We start from the raw sequence: 6,397 nt of genomic DNA, 5'->3' as shown, positions 1-6,397 counted from the left end.
TGGCGCGATCTCGGCTCACCGCAACCTCCGCCTCCCGGGCTCAGGCAATTCTCCTGCCTCAGCCTCCTAAAACTGCAGCTTTTCAGGCAGAGCTTCCTGCCTGAGTTGAGCGGGGTGGGGCATATGCCTGTAATCCCAGCTACTTGGGAGTCTGACACAGGAGAATAGCTTGAACCCAGAAGTGGAAGGTTACAGTGAGTGGAGATGATAGCACTACACTCCAGCCTGGGCAACAGAGCAAGGCTGTCTCAAAAATAAAATAAGGCCGGGTGAGGTGGCTCAAGCCTGTAATCCCAGCACTTTGGGAGGCTGAGGTGGGCAGATCACAAGGTCAAGAGATCGAGACTATCCTGGCCAACATGGTGAAACCCCGTCTCTACTAAAAATACAAAAAAAAAAAAAATTAGCTAGGCGTGGTGGCGCGTGCCTGTAGTCCCAGCTACTTGGGAGGCTGAGGCAGGAGAATTGCTTGAACCCAGGAGGCGGAGGTTGCAGTGAGCCGAGATTGTGCCACTGCACTCCAGCCTAGCGCCTGGCGACAGAGTGAAACTCTGTCTCAAAAATAAATAAACAAATAAATAAATAAAATAAAATAAAATAGGCCAGGTGTGGTATCGCAGCACTTTGGAAGGCTGAAGTGGGTGGATCAGTTGAGTACTGAAGTTCAGTATCAGCCTGGCCGACATGGTGAAACCCATCTCTACTAAAAATACTAAAAATTGGCCAGGCATGATGGCAGGCACCTGTAGTTCCAGCTACTCGGGAGGCTGAGGCAAGAGAATCATTTGAACCCGAGAGGTGGAGGTTGCCGTAAACCAAGATCGTACCATTGCATCCCAGCCTGGGTGACAGAGAGAAACAAGCGGTGGCTGACGCCTGTAATCCTAGCACTTTGGGAGGCTGAGGTGGGTGGATCACCTGAGGTCAGGAGTTCAAGACCAGCCTGGCCATCATGAAGAAACCCCATCTTACAGGAAAAAAAAAAAAAAAAAAAAGAAAAGGAATTAATTAATTTAATTGAATAATTTTCAGTAAGTGAAGTAGAAACACAGACAACTACTGGAAATCAGAAAAATGAGGATAACAGCAAAAAATATTAAAATAGCAAAAAACAAAATTGTAGATGCAAAAATAACTGAAAAGTTTCTTAAAAGGAAAAATGATGTAAACATGTAGAAGCTGAACAAAGAAACTAGGATACAATCAATGATATTTGTAATAAACACATAAGTAAAATTGCAAAAATCACAGAAGAGAATTTGGGGAGCTGCAAGATAAAAATGATGTGTCATATATAAGCATAGCCTCATGAGATAACCAGTGAATTTGTGAAAATAAATTTTTGCAGGTCAGAAGGTATTGGGGGAAGCAGCAAAGAAAAAAGGAATTACAGAGTGCCTACATAAATTGATTATGAGTAACATATGAACTGGGAACAACAAACTGTGGGAGGCCTCTGGGGAGGCAAACTTCTCCATGCCTCATGTTCCAGTGCAGGGTGACCTAGGCTATGTTATCATAAATATTGTGCTCAAATAGTGTGAGAGATCGGAGTTGGGGGCCTTCGCTGTCTCCAGTAAAAAGGGATGACCCCTGGTCCCACTCTTTGTACTCTTAATCTGTCTTTTTCTTATCTCTTTGTCGCCACTAAACCTGGGGTACCCACAGGTGATGCAGGGGCTCGTTCCCTACAGAAGAAAACTGTTTGATATTGTTAAAGTTACAAGAAAATAAAAAAGCTGTCAAGTGAGAATAATACCATCAGGAAAATGGCACTACCAAATAAAAAGAAGTCCTTCCAAAATAACAAAATTCTGAGGAAGTATATTGGTATTGCATATGCCCTGCATATCAAAGATGCTGAATGAGGCTGGGCACAGTGGCTCATGCTTGTAATCCTAGCACTTTGGGAGGACGAGTCAGGTGGATCACCTGAGGCCGGCAGTTCGAGATCAGCCTGACCAACATGGAGAAACTCCGTCTCTACTAAAAATACAAAATTAGCTCAGCGTGGTGGCATGCGCTTGTAATCTCAGCTACTCTAGAGGCTGAGACAGGAGAATCACTTGAACCAGGGAGGTGGATGTTGCAGTGAGCCAAGATCGCACCATTACACTTCAGCCTGGGCAACACAAGCTAAATTCTGTCTCAAAAAAACAAAAAAATAAGAAAGAAAGAAAAAAGAAGATGCTGAATGGAGTTTATTCCACTGAAAAAGTACATTTCACTTTTCCTCCTTAACTGGAGAACCCTATATAAGCTTATTTTTCTTTAGTGATTGTTACTGTTTACCGTATTTTTATCACTGACATAATTAAGTTTATTGACTTTATTGGGCCAAGTCGTTCAGATGAACAATGTGAATCCTTCATAAATCATGAAGTTGTTTTGACACATTAAAGAAATAAACAATTACAGGCTGGTGCTTGTTATATAATAGAACCTTCATGATTACTGTAAATATTTGTTTTAGTGATTCTTTGACTCCAGGTTAGAGGATCTAAAATATTCAGGGTGAGACTGTCTGCTCTTCCTGTTTGACAGACAGCTTCATCTTGTCTTATATTGTCAGCTGCATCCTTGAGACACCATGGGGAAGGTGAAGGTTGGAGTCAAAGGGTTTATCATCTCTGCCCCCTCTGCTGATGCCCTCAGGTTCGTGATGGGCGTGAACCATGAGAAGTATGACAACAGCCTCAAGATCATCACCAATGCCTCCCGCACCACCCAATGCTTAGCGCCCCTGGCAAACGTCATCCATGACAACTTTGGTATTGAGGAAGGACTCAAGACACAGTCCAAGTCATCACTGCCACCTAGAAGACTGGGGATGGACCCTCTGGGGCTCTCCAGAACATCATCCCTGCCTCTACTGGTGCTGCCAAGACCATGGGCAAAGTCATCCCTTAGCTGAACGAGAAGCTCACTGGCATGGCCTAACGTGTCCCCACTGCCAACGTATCAGTGGTGGACCTGACCTGCGGTCTGGAAAAGCCTGCCAAATATGATGACATCAAGGTGGTGAAGCAGGCTTTGAAGGACCCGTCAAGGGCACCCTGGGCTACACTGAGCACCAGTTGGTATCCTCTGACTTCAACAGCGACACTCACTCTCCCACCTTTGATGCTGGTGCTGGCATTATCCTCAATGACCACTTTTCAAGCTCAGTTCCTGGTATGACAATGAATTTGGCTACGGTGTGGTGAACCTCCATTCCCACATGGCCTAAAGGAGTAAGATCCCTGGACCACCAGCCCCTGAGAGAGCACAAGAAAGAAAGGCCCTCACTGCTGTAGAGTCCCTGCCACACTGAGTCCCCCATCGCACTGAATCACCCCTCCTCATAGTTTCATGCAGACCCCTTGAAGAGAGAGGGGCCTAGGGAGTCCCACCTTGTCATGTACCATCAATAAAGTCCCCTGTGCTCAAAAAGAAAATATTCAGGATGGGACAATAGCATCAGTTCTTAACATGGAGAAAACACTTGAACTCAGGCTGCATAGCTGACTCTCTCTGAATTTAGAAAGGAATTCTGCTTTTATTTTTAGAAGTTTCCCAGTTTCTCTCTGTCTCTATGTTCATCAACAGCTGCACAAGCTTCCCAGCCCCACCCCTTTGCCTGTATTGTGGCTACAGCTTTCTCACTGTCCAAGCCACCCTATGTCACTTTACACAGTACTTTCTAAAACCCGATGGAAAGTTTGAAACATTTTTTTTTAGATGGACTCTTGCTCTATCACCAGGCTGCAATCTTGGCTCACTGAAACCTCTGCTTCCTGGGTTCAAACAATTCTCCCGCCTCAGCCTTCTGTATAGCTGGGACTACAGGCATGTGCCACCATGACCAGCTAATTTTTGTATTTTTAGAAGAGACCAGGTTTCTCCATGATGGCCAGGATGGTCTCAATCTCTTGAACTCCTGATCCACCAACCTCAGCCTCCCAAAGTGTTGGGATTACAAGTGTGAGCCACTGCACCCTGCCAGAATTTTTTAATGTGGTGAAAATTGTTAACCGGAGAGTTTTAGGCTATTTATAGGTTATAAATAAAACATTTTCATCACTTCATTGAGACAAGAGCGACACCCTGTTAATGGGCCAGAGGATTAAATTAGACAACTAGCATGAGTACCTAGTTTACCCTAATTCTGTCTTTGCTATGGTGAATACTGCTGCAATAAACATCTCAGTGCCAGTGTCTTTTTGGTAATATACTTTCTTTTCCTTTGAGTATATAGCCATTAATGGGACTGATGAACCAAATGGCAATTCTACTTTCAGTTATTTGAGAAATCTCCAAACTGTGTTCTACAGGGGCTACATTAATTTGCATTTAAACCGAGAGTGTATAAAGATTGTCTTTTCTCCACAACCTTACCATGTTTTCATTTTTGTTACATTTAGGTTTTTTTTTTTTTTCTGTCTTGTTTTGTTTAGTTTTGGAGAGGAGTTTCTTGTCACCCATGCTGGAGTGCAACCTCCACCTGCCAGGTTCAAGCAATTTTCCTGCCTCAGCCTCCCAAGTAGCTAAAACTATGGGAGCGTGCCACCACACCCAGCTGTTTCATATTTTTAGGTTTATAAGCCATATAAGATATCACAGTAATCAATTCAATACAAAGCAAAAAGTATACCTTTGTTTTCAGCGTTTTTGACGTTTTCAGTTTTTTTTTTTTTTTTTTTTTTGAGACGGAGTTTCACTCTTGTTACCCAGGCTGGAGTGCAATGGCGCGATCTCGGCTCACCGCAACCTCCGCCTCCTGGGTTCAGGCAATTCTCCTGCCTCAGCCTCCTGAGTAGCTGGGATTACAGGCACGTGCCACCACGCCCAGCTAATTTTTTTTTTTTTGTATTTTTAGTAGAGACGGGGTTTCACCATGTTGACCAGGTTGGTCTCGATCTCTCGACCTTGTGATCCACCCGCCTCGGCCTCCCAAAGTGCTGGGATTACAGGCTTGAGCCACCGCGCCCGGCCCGTTTTCAGTTTTCTAGTGAATTAGTTACCTTCCTATTATTTTTTGAGATGGGGTATTGCTCTTTCACCCAGGCTGGAGTACAGTGGCATGATCTCAGTTCACTGCAACCTCCACCTCTCAGGTTCAAGCAATTCTCCTGTCTGAGCCTCCTGAGTAGCTGGGACTCCAGGTTTCTGCCACCACACCTGGCTAATTTTTGTGTTTTTAGTAGAGATGGGGTTTCACCATTGTGTTTAGGCTGGTCTCAAACTCCTAACCTCAGGTGAACCACCGCACCCAGCCAATTCGTTACCTTCTTCTGATGATTTGTTTTGTTCCGATATTGTTCTTTTCCTCTAAAAATAGGTACAAATTCATATTCACAAAAACACACATATTTACAATTTTCTTACCCGAGTGTTATCTTTAGAGTAATATATGTATATATTTACCTCTATGTAAATAAAAATTAAGAATCTGGTTTGCAGGCAGAGACCACATGTTTAAGGAAAAATATGAATAAATTTTAAACTGTTTATTCAAAATTCAGAAATGTAAAGATTTTAATACTGCTAATTATTATTATGACCATGAAATGACCCTGTAATCAATAACAATTAATTGCACACTTCAAAATACCTAGATGTATACATTTGTCATGCAAAGGATAAATGCTGGAGGTGATCTATACTTCGCTTATCCTTATGTGATAATTACATATTGTATGACTGTACCAAAACATCCTATATATGGCATATATACACATACTATGCACCCACAAAAGTAAGTTTATTAAAAATTTCACTCCCTAGAATAATATATTTTTTTTTTTTTTTGAGATGGAGTTTCACTCTTGGTACCCAGGCTGGAGTGCAATGGTGCAATCTGGGCTCACCGCTACTTCCGCCTCCTGGGTTCAGGCAGTTCTCCTGCCTCAGCCTCCTGAGTAGCTGGGATTACAGGCATGCACCACCATGCCCAGCTAATTTTTTATATTTTTAGTAGAGACGGGGTTTCACTATGTTGACCAGGATGGTCTCGATCTCTTGACCTCGTGATCCACCTGCCTCGGCCTCCCAAAGTGCTGGGATTACAGGCGTGAGCCACTGCACCTGGCCTTTTCTTTCTTTCTTTTTTTTTTTTAAATGAAGTCTTGCTCTGTAGTTCAGGCTAGAGTACAGTGGTACAATCTCAGTTCACTTCAACTTCCACCTTTCATGTTCAAGTGATTCTCCTGCTTCAGCCTCCTGAGCAGCTGGGATTACAGGTGCATGCCACAGCACACAGCTTATTTTTTATATCTGTAGTATAGATGAGGTTTCACTATTTTGGCAAGGCTGTTCTCAAAGTCCTGACCTTATGATCCCCCCACTTCAGCCTCCCAAAGTTTTGGGATTACAGGCATGAGATACTGCTCCTATTCTAATGTTCTAATTCTTTAAT

At 43.2% G+C, this 6,397-nt stretch overlaps 1 pseudogene; it reads left to right on the top strand.

The window, feature by feature from the left end:
• Window positions 1-2,542: 2,542 nt before the first annotated feature.
• Window positions 2,543-3,229, top strand: LOC120362684 (glyceraldehyde-3-phosphate dehydrogenase pseudogene; annotated as a pseudogene).
• The last annotated feature ends 3,168 nt before the right edge of the window (window positions 3,230-6,397 follow it).

Source organism: Saimiri boliviensis, chromosome 14 (assembly GCF_048565385.1).
Source record: "Saimiri boliviensis isolate mSaiBol1 chromosome 14, mSaiBol1.pri, whole genome shotgun sequence".
NCBI classification, from domain to species: Eukaryota; Metazoa; Chordata; class Mammalia; order Primates; family Cebidae; genus Saimiri; species Saimiri boliviensis.
This window is presented reverse-complemented; position numbering and strand designations above follow the sequence as displayed.